This window comes from Electrophorus electricus, chromosome 1 (assembly GCF_041902795.1).
Source record: "Electrophorus electricus isolate QZ-2024a chromosome 1, ASM4190279v1, whole genome shotgun sequence".
Classification (NCBI taxonomy): domain Eukaryota; kingdom Metazoa; phylum Chordata; class Actinopteri; order Gymnotiformes; family Gymnotidae; genus Electrophorus; species Electrophorus electricus.
Window position 1 is genome coordinate 16,196,180 of NC_137497.1, and position 18,413 is coordinate 16,214,592.

The following is an 18,413-nucleotide window of genomic DNA, read 5'->3' on the forward strand; positions in this document are numbered from 1 at the left end:
GACCCCAGCACACAGGGTAATAAAGACACCTGATCTCAGCACACAGGGCAATAAAGACACCTGACCTCAGCACACAGGGCAATAAAAACTCTTGACCTCAGAACACAGGGCAATAAAGACACCTAACCTCACCGCACAGGGCAATAAAGACTCTTGACCTCAGCACACAGGGTAATAAAGACACTTGACCTCAGCACACAGGGCAATAAAGACACCTGACCTCAGCACACAGGGCAATAAAGACATTTCACCTCAGCACACAGGGCAATAAAGACACCTGACCTCAGCACACAGGGTAATAAAGACACTTGACCTCAGGACACAGGGTAATAAAGACACTTCACCTCAGCACACAGGGCAATAAAGACACCTAACCTCAGCACACAGGGTAATAAAGACACCTGACCTCAGCACACAGGGCAATAAAGACACGTGACCCCAGCACACAGGGTAATAAAGACACCTGACCCCAGCACACAGGGCAATAAAGACACCTGACCTCAGCACACAGGGCAATAAAGACACCTGACCTCAGCACACAGGGCAATAAAAACTCTTGACCTCAGAACACAGGGCAATAAAGACACCTGACCTCACCACACAGGGTAATAAAGACTCTTGACCTCAGCACACAGGGCAATAAAAACTCTTTACCTCAGCACACAGGGCAATAAAGACACCTGACCTCACCACACAGGGTAATAAAGACTCTTGACCTCAGCACACAGGGCAATAAAGACTCTTGACCTCAGCACACAGGGTACTAAAGACACTTGACCTCAGCACACAGGGCAATAAAGACTTTTGACCTCAGCACACAGGGCAATAAAGACACCTGACCTCAGCACACAGGGTAATAAAGACTCTTGACCTCAGCACACAGGGCAATAAAGACACCTGACCTCAGCACACAGGGCAATAAAGACACTTGACCTCAGCACACAGGGCAATAAAGACACCTGACCTCAGCACACAGGGCACTAAAGACTCATGAACCCAGCACACAGGGCAATAAAGACGCCTGACCTCAGCACCCAGGGCACTAAAGACTCTTGACCTCAGCACACAGGGCAATAAAGACACTTGACCTCAGCACACAGGGCAACAAAGACTCTTGACCTCAGCACACAGGGCAATAAAGATGCCTGATCTCAGCACACAGGGCAATAAAGACTCTTGACCTCAGCACACAGGGTAATAAAGACACTTGACCTCAGCACACAGGGTATTAAAGACGCCTGACCTCAGCACACAGGGCAATAAAGACTGTTGACCTCAGCACACAGGGCAATAAAGACGCCTGACCTCAGCACACAGGGTAATAAAGACACTTGACCTCACCACACAGGGTAATAAAGACACTTCAGCTCAGCACACAGGGCAATAAAGACGTCTAACCTCAGCACACAGGGTAATAAAGACACCTGACCTCAGCACACAGGGCAATAAAGACGCCTGACCCCAGCACACAGGGTAATAAAGACACCTGATCTCAGCACACAGGGCAATAAAGACACCTGACCTCAGCACACAGGGCAATAAAAACTCTTGACCTCAGAACACAGGGCAATAAAGACACCTAACCTCACCGCACAGGGCAATAAAGACTCTTGACCTCAGCACACAGGGTAATAAAGACACTTGACCTCAGCACACAGGGCAATAAAGACACCTGACCTCAGCACACAGGGCAATAAAGACATTTCACCTCAGCACACAGGGCAATAAAGACACCTGACCTCAGCACACAGGGTAATAAAGACACTTGACCTCAGGACACAGGGTAATAAAGACACTTCACCTCAGCACACAGGGCAATAAAGACACCTAACCTCAGCACACAGGGTAATAAAGACACCTGACCTCAGCACACAGGGCAATAAAGACACGTGACCCCAGCACACAGGGTAATAAAGACACCTGACCCCAGCACACAGGGCAATAAAGACACCTGACCTCAGCACACAGGGCAATAAAGACACCTGACCTCAGCACACAGGGCAATAAAAACTCTTGACCTCAGAACACAGGGCAATAAAGACACCTGACCTCACCACACAGGGTAATAAAGACTCTTGACCTCAGCACACAGGGCAATAAAAACTCTTTACCTCAGCACACAGGGCAATAAAGACACCTGACCTCACCACACAGGGCAATAAAGACTCTTGACCTCAGCACACAGGGCAATAAAGACACCTGACCTCATCACACAGGGTAATAATGACACTTGACCTCAGCACACAGGGCAATAAAGACTCTTGACCTCAGCAAACAGGGCAATAAAGACACCTGACCTCAGCACACAGGGCAATAAAGACACCTGACCTCAGCACACAGGGCAATAAAGACTCTTGACCTCAGCACACAGGGCAATAAAAACTCTTGACCTCAGCACACAGGCCAATAAAGACACCTGACCTCAGCACACAGGGCAATAAAGACTCTTGACCTCAGCACACAGGGCAATAAAGACTCTTGCCCTCAGCACACAGGGCAATAAAGACTCTTGACCTCAGCACACAGGGCAATAAAGACACTTAGCCTCAGCACACAGGGCAATAAAGACGCCTGACCTCAGCACACAGGGCACTAAAGACTCTTGACCTCAGCACACAGGGTAATAAAGACTCTTGACCTCAGCACACAGGGCAATAAAGACACTTAGCCTCAGCACACAGGGCAATAAAGACGCGTGACCTCAGCACACAGGGCACTAAAGACTCTTGACCTCAGCACACACGTCTCCCTCCCTCCCTGCCCATGTCACTGGCTGTGCTGTGTGTATAAATTAACTAAGCATTGTTTTCCACTACATTCTTTGTCTATTGAGTTCACTCACAAAACAAAACCAAATGCTATGAGCATATAAAATCCTGAAATAGTGAGTTTAAAAGGTGAACATGATTTCACCTGATTTATTTTCACTGTGTTTGATTCTCAGGCTCTCAGCCAGTTGGTTGTGGTTCATCTTCTTCAGGATGTCCAGTGTGATCTCCACAGCTCCATCTGGGTCATATTTCTGCACCATCTTGTCCACAGTGTCAAGTCTGTCTGTATTCTCCAGATGGGACTTTGGGATGCATTTGTCATCTTCTACACTGTTGGTCAGATGCCACTGGAACTTCTTCAGGTCCTCTATCTTCAGCTCTTCTAGAATGTCCAGCAGTAGTTTTGAAATGTTGTCCATCCTGAATCCAGACAACAGACTCCAGATTACTGAAGGTTCACAAACATGTCCAATGGTTTATGTTCACAGTGCAGGAATAGACAGAGGAGTGAATGTGAGTGTGTTGGGTGAAGTGTGCTGTGTGAGTGATATAGAGAGGAGTGAATGGGAGTGTGCTGGCTGAAGTGTGCTGTGTGAGTGATGTAGAGAGGAGTGAATGTGAGTGTGCTGGGTGAAGTGTGCTGTGTGAGTGATGTAGAGAGGAGTGAATGTGAGTGTGTTGGGTGAAGTGTGCTGTGTGAGTGATGTAGTGAGGAGTGAATGTGAGTGTGTTGGGTGAAGTGTGCTGTGTAAGTGATGTAGTGAGGAGTGAATGTGAGTGTGTTGGGTGAAGTGTGCTGTGTGAGTGATGTAGTGAGGAGTGAACGTAGGGAAAAGATTATCATTTATTATTGATTAATTACCAAATTAAATTAGTTCATATTTTGTGTAGGGACCGAATGCCATTGTTTCAAATATACTAGCCATTATATCCAACTTAATGAATAAATGTGAAGTTTACTGATTAATGAATAACACAAATATTTAGCGGACTTGTGGACAAATGAAAAGGGAAAGAGGGAAGAAAGAAAAAAGAAAAAAAAAATTTAAATAAGATGTGTGACATTTGCCCGAATGCCGCAGGGTGTGGACGCACAGACTCCCTCGATCTTTGTACATTTAATGACATTAAACATTTAAGAGAAGGGTGGCACTCACACATAACATTAACAGTGAACATAAATACACTTAACGCTAAGGATAACATAGGCTATACAGACAATAACATGGGCTACACAGACATGGATACTAACATTATGCTAACAAACAATGACCTACGCTAAGGCACTGACGGTGGTTTAAATAGGCAGACACACACTCAACGTTAAACCCCATACAGGTGCCTGCCATTATGGGGTTGTGGCTACAAACAAGAGTGAACCCCCCACACGTGGCAGGCCGTACCACGTGACTTGTGGGGGGGGAGCGTCCCGTGATGAGATGAGCAGAGAAGAATGACTTCCAATAAAGTGGATTGAGTAATCAAGTGACCCAGACCTACACACACAACTTAGTTAAAGCTAACTAGGCAAGAGGCTACTATGGCTAAATTAATTAATTAGCGAGAATTGAGTAAAAATGTCTGAAAGGGAAGAACACCTATCTGGGGAATCCTAATGGGAACTTAGACCTGAGGTTACTATCTGAGCTAACAGGGGAGAAAAATAAATCTGTACAGAATTATTTATGTGAATGATGGCTCATGGCTGGCACCCAGAGCTTATCCTGTGAATGAAGTAGATGATCTTGTGTTTCGAGGTCAGTCAAGGGTCAGATAATCACTCTGCTCAGGGAGAGTTTGCAGAGCTTCGGAGTGGCTGAATTCTGGATGAATTTACACCACACATATTTCCCAACTTTTCTCTGCACTGTCAGTGACCCTAGCTCATCACCCAAGTTTTTCCAAGATAGCAAAATAGGCTGGGCCGAATCTTTTGGACAGCCCTGAATTTCGCCAGAGTTCCTGAGATTTAGGAAAGGTATTTCAGGAAGCACACAAGTTTGTAGCCAGGTGATGTAAACTGTTTTAATCCTAAAGCTGGCGGTTGGCTAGATTAAAACTAATTATGGTTGGCCAAACAGAACAAATCCTAATTCTACCAACAACAAAAAGAAAATGATTAAGTTGACGGTGTAGTGAAGAGCAAATGAAATGAGTTTAGATAGATTTGCAGACTGGGTCTAAGACAAACATATAAAATAAAACACTATTATAATTACGTAATTCTTCTCATGAGAGGTGCAGCCTTTAAGTTACTTCTTGTAGAGTTTGAACTGACTATCCGATACTGAGAATTGATTTTTAACTACTGATCTCGGGGGCAGCATGGAAGGATTGGCTCAACAGCTCTGTTCATGCATATTCATAGTTTCTTTGTTTCAATCTCAGGTTTTGATTCATTCAGGCATTTATCTCGAGTTAGCTTACAAGACATGATTAATTTAATACAGTAAATAAAAAGGAAAGAAAGGGGGAATAAACAACTGGAACACATACTGATATATTGCTACTTGGGGTTGGGTGGTAATCGTCTTGTCATGGTACACTCCCCTTCCCTCTGATCACGTGGTATGGCCCACCGCGTGCAGTGGGCTCACTGTTAACTGTTCATGCTGACTTGTTTGTAACCACGCCCCCTTTTAGCACACACCTGCACCCAGTTCTTGGTTTCGTTTATGTATGTATTTAAATGCCTGTTTGTGTGTAGTTTGCAGTCGGTCATTGTTCATGTTAAATGTTAGGTGTGTTCACAGTAGATGTTCATGGTGTACTGGATGTTGCATGTGAATGCCGTTAACGTGTGTTGTTTATCTTTTGTTTTTTACGTTAATAAATGTGTGTCTCCGTCGAGAGAGGTCTGTGCGCCCTGCTCCTTGCCCTGCGGCACTCGGGCCGTCACATGTCATTTAAGCCATAATAGGTGGGAACAATTTTATCACACTAATTTCACCTGAGCACTTAGTCCACATATTTCTAAATGAAAAGAAAAAGTTCTTACCACCAATATAAAGCTCATAACTATATATAGGAAACAGTTACATTTTTCATTAAGAGAAAGCATGATTGTTACACAAATATTATACCTGTTCTCATATTAATAGATCAAATAGTCTTCCTCTGTCTATTACACTTGAAATGAAGAGGTAATCACACAATAGCAAGTATAAAGGTTAATATGCGAATACAGCAATGACAGGTTAATTCATAGGTAAACTGCATTCACCATACTGGGACTGTCTATGCTCGCGCTCAGAGCCTTTCAAAAACAGGGAAAGTTAACATACATTTATAAAGAGCGACTCAGAACAGTTCAGGTTGAAGAACCTGTTACAGTCACTAAGGGGCACTGTGGATTCATAGTCCACACAATCAAATATCTTGTTGGATTCATGAGAATTAATAAAAAATATTTTCCTTATTTGAGTTTGGTCTTGTTGCAATGCTTCCGATTGGACACTTTGTACAGGAAAGGTTAAAAGGTTAAAATCTTGCAGATCTAGGCATTCTGGCATGTGAATCTGACCTTAAGTTTATATGACTGGTTTTCTGAATCTGGCCGTATGGTTGGTTTTTTGAATCTTACTGAAGGTCATAATTACTAACAGAGAGAAACACACGAGATTACAGCAATATCTACGAAACATGAGGACAGTGTTACCTTTACTGGGTTCAGTCTGCAAGTCTTCAGGAAGAATGTCTGGTTCTGTCTTCATCAGGATGTCCAGAGTTTACAGAACTACAGCAAATAACATTAATTTATGTTAAAACACTCACTTTATCTCTTGTTTCACTACTGCAGTTTTCACCACTGTAGCTCGTCATAATAAGCAATGTTATTACTATAAATACACCTGTACACACACTCTCTGTTTCTTCACTGGAGTTCACCTGTACACACACTGTCTGTTTCTATCTGAACAATAATCTGGTTGCACCTTTTTTCTCTTTAGAAAGAACCAAGCCAGTATGAGAATTTTTAAGTGCCATTACATCACAAGAGTAGAAGAACAAGCCTTGTCTTGTTACGATTAGCAAATCGCCCTCTGTGTGTGTGTTTATAACATATCTACCTATGTGTGCAAGTTTATACAATATCTCCCTCTGTGTATGTGTGTTATACCATAGCTCCCTCTGTGTGTGTGTGTGTGTGTGTGTGTGTGTTTATACCATAGCTCCCTTTGTGTGTATGTGTGTGTGTGTGTGTATGTTTATACCATAGCTCCCTCTGTGTGTGTGTGTGTGTGTGTTTATACCATATCTCCCTCTGTGTGTGTGTGTGTGTTTATACCATATCTCCCTCTGTGTGTGTGTGTGTGTGTGTGTGTGTGTGTTTATACCATATCTCCCTCTGTGTGCGTGTGTGTGTGTGTTTATACCATATCTCCCTCTGTGTGTGTGTGTGTTTATACCATATCTCCCTCTGTGTGTGTGTGTGTGTGTGTTTATACCATATCTCCCTCTCTGTGTGTGTGTTTATACCATTGCTCCCTCTGTGTGTGTGTGTGTTTATACCATATCTCCCTCTGTGTGTGTGTGTGTGTGTGTGTGTGTGTGTGTGTGTTTATACCATATCTCCCTCTGTGTGTGTGTGTGTTTATACCATAGCTCCCTCTGTGTGTGTGTGTGTGTGTGTGTGTGTGTGTGTGTTTATACCATATCTCCCTCTGTGTGCGTGTGTGTGTTTATACCATATCTCCCTCTGTGTGTGTGTGTTTATACCATATCTCCCTCTGTGTGTGTGTTTATACCATATCTCCCTCTGTGTGTGTGTGTGTGTGTGTTTATACCATAGCTCCCTCTGTGTGTGTGTGTGTGTTTATACCATATCTCCCTCTGTGTGCGTGTGTGTGTGTTTATATCATATCTCCCTCTGTGTGTGTGTGTTTATACCATATCTCCCTCTCTGTGTGTGTGTTTATACCATTGCTCCCTCTGTGTGTGTGTGTTTATACCATATCTCCCTCTGTGTGTGTGTGTGTGTGTGTGTGTGTGTGTGTGTGTTTATACCATATCTCCCTCTGTGTGTGTGTGTGTTTATACCATAGCTCCCTCTGTGTGTGTGTGTGTGTGTTTATACCATATCTCCCTCTGTGTGCATGTGTGTGTGTGTTTATACCATATCTCCCTCTGTGTGTGTGTGTTTATACCATATCTCCCTCTGTGTGTGTGTGTGTGTGTGTGTTTATACCATAGCTCCCTCTGTGTGTGTGTTTATACCATATCTCCCTCTGTGTGTGTGTGTGTTTATACCATATCTCCCTCTGTGTGTGTGTGTGTGTTTATACCATATCTCCCTCTGTGTGTGTGTTGGGAACAGAAGGATGATACATGAACAGACATGTTGGGACCAGAAGACACAGCAACAAACATGGAATCAGATCCAGAAAACAAGAGGGAAACAAACATGAGCACAGAGACAGACAACAATACAAATATGTAAACACCATGAATACTGTAAAAGGTGTATTAACACTGCAGGTGTTACCATCACTGTTCAAGTGTTTAGATAACATTAGATGTGTAATGTCCGCACTTCACATCACTACAATAACAATGTAGGTGTTCATTCTGTAAGGTGGGCTGGAACCCACTTCGGCTAGCTGATGCCACCAACAGCCTACTGGGCTTTAATAATGGTGGGCCTGTGTGCAGAACAGTTCAGTCTTGGACCAGGTAAAACAAAAGGAAAAAATGAAGCACCACGCCGAGCATGGCAAAAGGGAGAACAAAGGATGCCATTGCAAATCCAAACAATCCAAACAAACTTCCCATAGACCAGAAAACAGGGAGGAACTTGAATGGCTAAGGGAAGCCTCGGGAGAGAGACAGAATTGAGAGGGGAAAACTGGAGAGTGGAGTGGACGTGTAAAAACACGAACACCCTCGCAGCACAGAAGTAAGGTCTAGCAAAAGAGGGAAAACTGGAGAGGGGAGGGGACGTGTAAAAACACGAACACTCTCACAGCACAGAAGTAAGGCATAGCATGAGGGCACACAGACCTCAACAACTGAAGGTACCAGCTAGTCACTTGGCTCAAAACTTTGGCAAAGACCCAGCCCTGAATGTGTGGGTCACTGGGCTTATATAAGGTCTACCCCAGCTGTTGGGCGTTAAGCCTGATTAGTGGTGTTCCTGACACGAGGCCTCCCTCTGGTGGCCGGAGGGGGCTTCAGCCTGGTGCCAACCCTTACACATTTAGCACTTCAGGTCACTACACTAATAGTGTAGGTATTCATTCTTACAGGGGATTTTTCTGTTTAGGTTCTGTTTGGAACTCAGACACAACCAGTTGTCATCACCAGAAAGCAGTTTAGATGCTTGAGTTCAAGAAAGAATGAAACACTTTCTATCAACATGTGCTGTGTGAGACAGAGAGAGATCCATCAGGGTGTAGTGCTGCTGTCACATGTGTGTGTGAGAGAGAGATGGGGACAGACAGAGAGAGAGAAAAAGAGAGAGAGAGAGACATGGGGGTACAGAAAGAGAGAGATGGAGAGAGAGACATTGGAGGGGTACAAATAATAAGCACCTAGGATTTAGCTTCAGTTCAAGTTCTGAATAACAGTTTGTAATTTGCCCACAGCAGTTTTCATTACCAGAAACCAGTTCAGCAGGTCTGGTTGTTATCTTTTGACTCTGAACCATGGGCTGAACACCTCAGGGGAGCTGTTAGCATTTTAGCTCTGGGGCCAGAGTGAAGTAACATCCACAATATCGTCATGTTTCCCTGACAAGGAGGAGTTAGACTGGAATGGGAGTGAAGTACTGAGTGTTTAATGGACACCGTTCTGAGATAAAGGAAAGACCGAATGGCCAACATAAAAGACAAGTGTGAGAGAGTGTGAGGGCATCTTTTTAATCAGGCAGTGGTAAATAGTAAGTAAGTATACAAGTACAATATTTATTGTATATAGCACTTTTATAGACTGGAGTGTGTATATTTTATATTAAAGTTAGTGTGTGTGTGTGTGTGTGTGTGTGTGTGTGTGTGTGTGTGTGTGTGTGTGTGTGTGTGTTATGACACAGTAAAGGTTGTAAGTTGTTGTTTCTAGATGTAATTTAGAATTTAGAACCTACAAGCTACTTTATCTAAAGTCACTCACTGATGCCAACAAGCTCTCATTGTTGACGAGAAAGAGGAATACTGTCTCCATCTAGTGGCCATAATGTGTATTAAGTTCAACTCTTTTTATTCTGCATTTCCTCACACTTAAAACATAAGCCTCAAACGCTTAATGCACAACTCCCAATAGTCTGTATGTCCTGAGTGCAAGATGACCATGTGGCAGTGGTAGCTCAGTGGATAAGGTAAGGACTTATAATTGGAAGGTTGCTGGGTAAAGCCCCACCAGTTGTCACTGTTGGGCCCCTGAGCAAGGCCCTTAACCCTCAACTGCTCAAGCTGTAATCAGTCATAACTGTAAGTCGCTTTGGATAAAAGTGTCAGCTAAATGTAGTGGCCATAGCGCGTATTGCAGCGGCACCATAGTTCCTCATGGTTAATCCATAGCTTCAATGTTTCCTGAGATTGAGCCACATCCGGCCAAATAGTTTTATTATTTTGAAAATAAACTCATTTTTAAAACTGAAACTTCAAGTCTTGATTTTGAAATTTAAAAATACAACACTGTATTCCAACTAAAAAGTTTAGGAAACGTGTTGTTTCAGTTTAAATGATTAACAGACACTTTACAGTGTGAGGTTTCTCACTTCATGGAGCTCTGTGAGGGCAGCGTAATATCTGCTTACGATGCGTCCAACAGGACAACTCAGCGCGCAGGTAAGAAATGTTAGCTATTTTTGAACAGATACTCAGTGAAATTATCCTAAATATTGTAATGACGGGTTAATAGGTGCATACGTAAAGGTAAATGTGTCTTTAGATGTGGAGTTTGCCAAAGATTGAACTGAAGCGTAGGGCAGGCATTAGCTAGCAGGCTTGTTAGCTTTCTGCTATTAGCTAGTTAGCGTTCATGTGTCCTACAGTCCTTCAGTGTCCAGCTCACGTTTGTGCCTTCAGCGCTGTTTGTTAACATCTGTGTTACACACTGGTGACTACAGCTAATGCAACAGTGGCTCCAGCTGCACAGTGTCCCATGTTCATAAATACTAGTTAGTTTACACAGCAGGACATTTTCAGGTGTGTTTATTGTGTGTTGTGATCCGCAGCTAGCTGGCTAAGTTATGTATGAAAAACTGATGATGTGACGGACGCAGTTCTGCTCAGCGCAGTTCAGGTTGAAGAAGAACGACGTTCAGTACTGGAGAAGTTAAGAGGGTTCTGCCTGAATTTCCAGTTAGTCTTTGTTGTGTGGAGAGCAGTGTGTTGTTAGTCTGTGGCGTGTGAAGAGCTGTGTGCAGCTGACTTCTTGTGATGTCTTAGGGTTAATATGATGAAAGTGAACCTTGATGGCAAAGTTATAGGTTATTTCATTATGTAACGTAATATAATATTGAATATAGTCTGATAATGTGCTCTCAGTGTACTAACTAGAGTAAGTGAGTTATAGGTTAGTTCATTATGTAATGGAATTTACAAACTGTCAAAAAATTATTTATTGCTTGATTTGATTTGCCCCCTCCACATATTTAATATCTATTTATTGTTATTAATATTATATATATATATATATATATATATATATATATATATATATATATATATATATATAATTATTATTATTATTATTATTATTATTATTATATGATTTATGATGTGGCAATATTATATGAAAATACATTAAAACACAATGAGGGATCCTCAGAATAGTTTTATTGACTTAAAAATATATATTTAATTGGGAAATATTCAGGTTATTAAAGTTAATAAAAGTTACAAGTCTTAAACGATTACGTTCCACCCAGTCTTTGATGACTGCTCTGCTCAGCTGCCGGTCATGTACTGATATTCATACATGCCTATGGGTCTTGGTTGTGTGTGTCTCTCTCTCTCTCTCTCACTCACCCACTCACTCACCCATCCTACTCCCTCCCATTGGCTGATTCTCTAAGAAGTCACACCTCCTCAAAAGTCGTCACCCTATCATGCAGAAAATGCATTCTGACAAAAATTGATATATATCATATATAGTATTATTGTGATTAAAGAAAATTTACTTACGTAAATTTACTTACTTAATATACTTATGTGGAGATGGTGGCCTACAGGTTAGTGTGGTTGAACAGCGTGAATAGGCATAGAGATATTTAGATGTATCTTATAAGCCACAGTGACCTCTGTATACGTTTCTATAGACGTTGCCAGTCGTACGAGGTGAAATATTTGTGAGCTCCGCCGGAGGGCTCGATGAATAGTGGATGATGGTAGAGGGATTCACCCCCTCTGCCTCTGTGTGACAAATTAACGCACTGCATAACCTTTTAGACATAAAGCGGAGTTTTAACATATGGTAGACGCACTCTAAAAAAGATTATCTTGTAATAACTCATTCGATATATGAACTGTTTCATCAGCTTGTGTCCTCATATCTGCAAATAAAAGGTAACAAAAAATGTAAACAGAACAAATGTATAAAAGTTCACAAATAAGAAATTAACTTGGTCGGCAATTCTCTCCTCAGAGTCAAGAAAGTGAATGTCGGAAACTATAGAAATACATAGAACAGAATTATTTAAAAAATGGATAACGGTTGATCCATGGACATGTTCGTTCGAACTACTTGGCAAAGCTTTCAGATGTATCGCTTACAATTACGGCTGTGACCTAAAGGAGTGAAGTACTGAATATACGGCTTTAAGAAAAAGTTGGTGGGGAAAGAGATGGTTTTTGGATAAAAGTTGTAAATTACGTCCCTCCCTCCAACACCTCTCTCAGTTGTGGAATGCACTGAAAGTGGTAAGAGTACAACGTGTGATAACGGACAAAAACCTTGTGTGCTAAAACTTATAGAGATCAGAGAAAAAAAAAAAAAAAGAAAACTTTGTGATGTTTTCTGAAAAGTTTGCTTATTGCCCTGTTTGAGTACATATGGCAGATAAGATGTGGAGAGGTGTGTGTGTGTGTGTGTGTGTGTGTGTGTGTGTGTGTGTGTGTGTGTGTGATTCTCTCTCTCTCTCTCTCTCTCTCTCTCTCAATCAATCAATCAATCAATCAATCAATGACCTCTCACTGCAGAGTGTGTGTCAGAGAGGACACTGAACAGACAGAGAAAGTGGAGAAAAGCTGGTGTATGAGACTGAAAACTTTAATTTTCTTTAATCACATTGAAATAATTATTTAATAATGAAATAATGATTCCTACTCAAACATCGGGGGTACAACTAAACTTGAATGAGCGGGTATGAGGGTCTGGTTTTGTGGGAGGAGTTGCACGCTGCACAGGATTGGTCAGACCGGTTGGTTGGGTAGGGAAAAAAAGGTGGCAAAATTTGATCTTTCTGGCCTAGTCCTGACTCTTGGAGGAGTTTGATTTTAGGCAGAAGGACACCTTATATCAATTTTGTCAGAAAGTGTTTACTGCATGGTAGTGGGAGGACTTGTGAGGAGGTGTGACTTCTTAGAGAATCAGCCAATGGGAGAGAGTGGGATGGGTGAGTAAATGGGTGAGTGAGAGAGAGAGAGACACACAACTGAGACCCATATGCGTGTTTGAGTATCAGTACATGACTGGCAGCGGAGCAGAGTGAACATTAAAAACTGGGTGGTACGTACTCATTTAAGACTAATAATAATAACTTTTATTCACTTTAATCACTTGATTATTTCTCAATTAAATAATTTTTTTTAAAGTCAATAAAACTATTTTGAAGTGTCACAGAACGCTCGTCTCCTGCGAGTCACGGGGTTTGGCCCACCTCATGACTTGGGAGGATGTTTGTGGCCACGCCTGCACACACCTGTACCTCGTCTTGTCTGTGTATTTAAACTCATGTCAAGCTGGCAGTGTGTTGGTCATTGTTAGTGTAGCGTGTTTGTAACTATGTATCGAGGCTTGACTGTTTGTTTAATTATCATGTTAAATGTTAAAAATCATTAGCGTTTAGTGTGCTCATGTTCATTGTTTGTTTTCACGCGAGTGCCACATTTGTCCTTTATGTTGTGTTGGAATAAATATTCGTCCATGTCGAGGAAGTCTGTGCATCCTGCTTCAAGCCCTTCGGCACTTAGGCTACCACGTTACAGAATGACCAACATACACAGGATGCAAGCTTCCGCGGCAAAAAAGGGATTTCCTAGCAGGAGGTCTGTAGGCACCCCCACCCTGCATTGGGGAGAGGACAGCGACTGCTGTCCGGGTCTTCTCCGAAAGCGGATGGGAACACCCCCAGAAATTTCTTGGGGGAGGCCTGAGGCTGTTTAGCCTGGGCCAAGGAGGACCGAAGGGCACTGCAACGACCAGGAGGAGGGCGGAGCTTGAGAGGATGTTTATGGCCACCGTTGTCAAGTTAATCAATCAAATCAGGCAATAAATCATTTTGACGGTTAGCAAATACTATCTCTCTCTTGAGATTACGCTGACCAAACATGCTGCAATGAACAGGTGATGTCTTTAGAATGTGCAAATTGTGGGGACATTCTCTTTCATGAATTATAATTTTTTATTTAAATACCTAAATTAGGTTATTACTTTTCTGTTATTATGCTTGCACTGTTAGATTTGTATATATCTATGGTAAACTGGACCTCAGTAACAGGCATGCTACAGCCCTAGCTACAAAATCCAGCTAATTTGCTGCTGTCAGATGAACTAATCTGGTCAATGATGGTCAAGATAGTTGAAAAGCTGGACACCCAGGCAATAGATGTACCTTATGCAGTTAAACCAGCTGATTAAACTGGTAGACCAGCAAAGGCTATGTTTTGGTTCAAGTTTGATGGTTTAGCTATAATTTCCAACTGGACAGTGGGTCCAGCAGCATAAACAACTTGACCAAGCTATTCAAGCAGTATAATCAGCAGGGTCATACTGGTCAAATCTGATTATACTGGTCGACCAGTTTGGTTATTGCTCATGCTGGTCAACTATCTTGTTCTTATCTTATCTGAAGTGTGATGTTTATAGCTACATGCATACAAAATGTGATTTCAAATAAATAACAATCTAATTGTAAGTATTTTGGATTTTAATCATCATTTTTAAGGCTGCCTACAGCCTAGCATATGCATGAATAGGTCGGTCTTTCGTTCTGTATCACGTATATCATAATAAAACCATGGTAACCAAAAAACTTACTTTTCACTTCCAAAAGACTTGGCACTGATCTCAGAAGTCCATCTCCTCCCCGTGTCCTCTGCAAACAGCCATTCTGTTGTTGTGGCAAACTTCCATTGTGTTGTGACTGGATTTGCAGCATTTCTGAAGTTGTGTAAGTTTTCTGAATTTGCACCGGGTTGTGTTGTCATTTTGATGAATGTGCTTTATGTATTTGCAGCGCGATGGGTCTTCCTGGCAACCGTAGTGGGTGTGGAGTGTGAATCAAGCTCCAACTTTGATGTAAATAATTGTTTTTTCTCTCTTGGGCTTTATGTATATTCTTTAGAAAGGCTCTTCTTTTGCTACGTTTTCAATTAAGCGCACGTAATTAACCACAAATGCATTTCCGTAGCGATGACTCCTTGGAAATGTAATGGAAGTCCAATGGAAACGCATGCTTTATCCTATTTTATATAAAGAAGAATTGATTTGCAGATCGATGCCTGCTGTGTTTTCCAGTTTCATCTCATGGGCTCCATTGGTCAATGCAGGAACATGGTTGAATATTTTCATGAATGGTTGGCATATACGTGAATGCTTGATTTATGCCTGGCATAAGCTACATGACAATTTTAAAGCTACATTTACCAAAGACTGTACTGTTTTCCCCAACTAATGCATATATGTAGTTCTATCTAACAAGTATTTCATAGATATAAAGAATAACAGCAAAACCTAGTGGAACCTACACCTAGGAGATTGGCACGACAGAAGTGAAAGACCTCACATTATTCTTAAGTCCTATTCTTTCGGGATTTACAGAGGAGTCACAGGTGAACAGCCTCCAACAGAAAACATGACATCCATCCTGCTGGAAAGAACAAACACAAAGGTGCTTGACATGAGAAGAAGTGATTTGAAATTCTCACAAACTGCTTTTAAACTTGTTATATGTGCATCATGTTCAGATGGTAACACTACAAGTTTGCTGTATATAACCTTTTGTCTTTTTTCTTTTTCTTTTCTTTTATTCTCTTCCCTTAGATGTAGAGTTTTGCTGATGCTACATTACGGGCTGATTAAGGAGGTGTTGTCCTTCACAGTCAAACATTTCCTCATACTATGCTTGGGTGCTGTGTGTGCTTTGTGTTGATCAAAACTTGGCTGGCCACTGGAGGTGTGTACAGGGCAGGAGATTGAGCTGAGTTTGATCCCAGTGATGAGTCCCTGTCGGGCCTGCAGGGCTGCCTGTAACCCTGGACCTCATCTATCACATTGCATGCTGCAGTCATTTATTATAGAGAGAAATGTGAACTAAGGTCGACAATGGCACTTACACAAAATTGCTACATCGAATAAACTTTAGACTGTGTGTGTGTGTGTGTATGACTTTGTGCATGGCACCTACTCCCCTGGATGGGTTTCATGTGGCCCGGTGCAGCACCTAATGATGGGAGATGTGCAATGAAAGTGAAAGTTTGGATTGATGTGACCCGTCGGAGAGAGTCAGTCAGCCAACCTCACACTCCAACGTCACATGAGAAACAGGAGGCCAAATTAACCCACTAGGCTTAGTGCACCTAATGGTACTGTTCACTTATGCATACTGTCAAGGCCACAACACAGAGCATGGTAAACCTGGACTTCAGGTGACACTGTTTGGATGTTGTGCTTACTAATCCTAGCTGCAACAGTTATTTAGGTCATTATATCAGGTGATATAATCAGGTGATTACTGTCGGCCAAACAGTACTAATCCAAATTCTACCAATGCCAAAAGAAGATAACCTTAAGTTGACTGAATGGTGAAGAGCAAATGAATCGAGTTTAGACAGACTAACAAACTGGGTATCTGACAAACATATAAAATAAGATGTTATTCTAAGTACAAAATTCTTCTCGTGAGAGGTTCTAGACTTGAAGTTACTTCTGTTTAAAATGACTCTGCTAAAATCTGTTTTTATCTACTGATCTCAGGGGTGGCATAAGGAGGAAAGGCTCAACAGATCTGTTCATGCAAATTTATAGCTTCTTTCTCTCAGGTTTTGACTGTCAGGCATTTAGCTCAAGTTACCTTACAAAACATAAATTAATTCGATATAGTGCATTATATAGAATATAGAACAGAAAGAGGGAAACAAAACAACTGGAACACAAGAGCAAATTTTTATCACACTAATTTCACCTGAGCACATTTATAAATACAAAGGAGTTCTTACAAACAATATAAAGCACACTACTAATTTTTCATATATTATCTGGCTTCTCCTACTACTAATTCAGAAGCACTTTGCTTACACAGCTGATGAAAGACCTCAAAAACATTTCATTACTCAAAGACAAAACATTAGAGAATATTCAAGGAAATCAGACAATGGTTCAAGGCAGATATGACTATGCAATATTTCAAACATGTATGTGCAAATGATTTATTTCAAAACTTAAGGTTTTGATCACAGATTCAAAATCAGGAGTGAAAGAAATTAGAGAAAATGTTTGTTTGAGGATATGCTATTTAATTTGGCAAATTCATTGTATGGAAACATTCTGGAAATTAATGTATAGTCTATCCTGTCCTCATCTTGGTCAAGGCTGGTCAAGCTGCTTCAAGCCTGAGTGGAATCTTGATCCGCATCTGAGTATTTTTCTGCACTTGGACTGAAATAGTTTACTCAAAGTGCTGAACCCTTTGGATGGATTGGAAAAGTGCTGCTCATGGCCTGAGGGCTTGTAATCCGCAGCGTGAGGGTCTCCAAGCATCTCTCTCACCTTGGGTGAGGCGTCCTTGTGTAAGTAGTGATAGGGCTTTTTGCCACTGTTGTCACGTATGTTGCAGTTGGCACCATGATCACGCACCAGAACACTCAGGACTGATTCGTGGCTGTGAATAGCAGCGATGTGTAGTGGGGTGTAGCCGTCGTAGCTCTTGGTGTTAACGTCAACCCCTGGCCCACCTTGCTGTGAAAGAAGAAGGATCTTGCGCACCATTTCACTGTTTCCTTGTTTAGTAGCCCAATGAAGTACTGTGAAGCCAGAAATGAAGTTTCTCTTCTCTGCCAGCTTGATGTCCTGGAGCAGAAGTTGGCAGATTTGATCCTGCTGTCCTGCAGCACACTTCACAAGCCACTCATGTTCTCTTGGCCCTAGAGGGAAGATGACTGACTGCTTTGTATCCACACCTGGTTTGGTGTCTTTGTTGACCCTTTTCAGGGCTGGTGAAGCAGGTGCCATAGAGTATCTCTGCTTGATCCTGGCTGATCTGTACAGGTCATATCCATCAGTCACTTCACTCAGACATGCTGCCACAGTCCTTTCAGTCCGTTCATGGGCCATCTTCAAATCTGCCGGAGCAAGTATCATTACTTCTGGATATATATAGAACACATATTGTATGTACTACATACAGCCTGATGAGCCTAAAACCTTGTAATAGATTAATAATGCGCTAATACTGCACTAAGTGGTGTTGCATATTTTAAATGAGAG

The 18,413-nt window shown here is 41.9% G+C and overlaps 1 long non-coding RNA gene across 2 annotated transcripts; it reads left to right on the forward strand.

Moving 5' to 3' along the window:
* Positions 1–9,505: 9,505 nt before the first annotated feature.
* Positions 9,506–16,293, forward strand: LOC118241412 (uncharacterized). Of its 2 annotated transcripts, none has more exons than XR_014123037.1 (4): positions 9,506–9,652; positions 15,166–15,227; positions 15,750–15,819; positions 15,972–16,293. It is a non-coding gene; the product is annotated as an uncharacterized LOC118241412 (long non-coding RNA). The 2 variants fall into 2 exon arrangements; XR_004776066.2 differs by lacking the exon at positions 9,506–9,652 and adding an exon at positions 13,406–13,436.
* Positions 16,294–18,413: the final 2,120 nt, after the last annotated feature.